The following is a 1,652-nucleotide window of genomic DNA, read 5'->3' as shown; positions in this document are numbered from 1 at the left end:
GTCGCGGGCCCGCCCCGGCCGCGCGCGCTTCCCGCCCATCCCAGTGCTGGCACCCCTGGAAGGGCCTTTCGGACGCGTCACTTCCAACTCGTGACCGCGGCTATTGGCTTCAGCTCTCCACAGTTCGCCAGTGTTGTTTTTTTTACCCACTCCCAAACGGATTGAGGTGTTGAAATCACTTTTCTGCCCTAGTAAAAATCTGAGCAACTTTGTTATTGAGTATTCTTGTAAAGCACCAAAATGAGATGTGATGTCCACCCACACTCCGGAACTAATCCGTCCATGCTAGCACCAACTCATTATAGCAAAAGGGTAAAAATTCGTATGTATGTGGATATAGTTTTTAATTCTGCACAACTTCATTGCATCTAATAAACTTGGGAATTTTGTTCCCTCTTAAATGTTTCGGGGTTTTTTCCCAATTGCTTTATACAACTATTTATTGAAGTGCCATTCATCATCAAAAATCATGCTGTGTTAGCAGGGGAAAACATGAATAATAAAACAATCGTTTCGCGTGCATTATCTAGGATGGATGATAAAATAAGTATACACATGCTATAATAAAAGATTAAATATCATGAAGGGTACGAAGTTCAGTCAGCTTCCAAAAAAGGAAAGACAACCCGTCTGGTAGAGGAAGAGAGAGGTCACCTGAAAACACTTGCCAAGAAGGCGCCATTTGATGAGATTCAGGAAAACAAAAAGAAAATTAAATGCCATCGGAGTCTTATCACGACTCCCAAGCCAAAAACCGAACCAGAACCCCCAATAAGAACATAGAACTACCCTGTGGGGTTCTGAGACTGGTGCTTTCGAACCGCCGACCTTTAGAGTCAGCAGACCAAACAACTCAAGAAGCAATCTGGGCTTCACTCTTAAGTCTGGCTTGTAGGTGTAAAAGAACTGGGAGTGGTTAACTCATCTCCTTGCAACCAGTTTCTAGAAGGGAGGAAGCATTCGGAAGGCTTTCAGAAGCAGCTTGTCCTGTGGTAACTTGTCATGTGGGTTGGAATATAATAATGGTTGCCTGGGGACCTCGTGGTTTCTCCTGTAACTTTAAGCGGTAATAGCCAGGTGGCGAACAGCAGTGAATGCGCCCCCATTGTGTCCGATGGCAGGGGGAGGGCCCCCGTGGGAGAGTTCTTTGTAGGGACACAAATGGTTTCCAAAACCAGGGAGGTACTGTCACGTCCTGTGATGGACGAACCTGTGAGCTCCTCACCAACAAGCACAAAGTAGGGAGTTGCAGTGCAGAAATCCTAGTGTCACCCTAGGAGCGTTTGAACTTGAGGGGAACCAGGATGGCTACTCTGATACATGACTGCAGCCTCTTAAGAAACCTTGGTAGCCACTCCCAGGTTTCTAACACAGAAATTACCCGAGAAAAAATACAGACTTAAGCATGTTCCCAAGCACACAGTGAGAAACTGGAGCCTGGTGTTTTGCTCATAAAAGGGAGATTAGAAGAGTCCTTTCCTCAAAACTCAGCTGGATAGTCTGCGGCTAGAGATACTAAGAAGGATTAAAAGGACGTATCAGAGTCCCCAGCTCATGGAGGAGAAAAATCTCTCCCAAAGCATCTGGAAGAAACTGCAATTAATGAAAAGGGAAGAGGAGGAGGATGAAGCTCTCGTTCCCTTCACTTTATC

Source organism: Echinops telfairi, unplaced genomic scaffold, assembly GCF_000313985.2.
Source record: "Echinops telfairi isolate 266 unplaced genomic scaffold, ASM31398v2 ScPeMD7_6;HRSCAF=24_0, whole genome shotgun sequence".
Classification (NCBI taxonomy): domain Eukaryota; kingdom Metazoa; phylum Chordata; class Mammalia; order Afrosoricida; family Tenrecidae; genus Echinops; species Echinops telfairi.
This window is presented reverse-complemented; position numbering follows the sequence as displayed.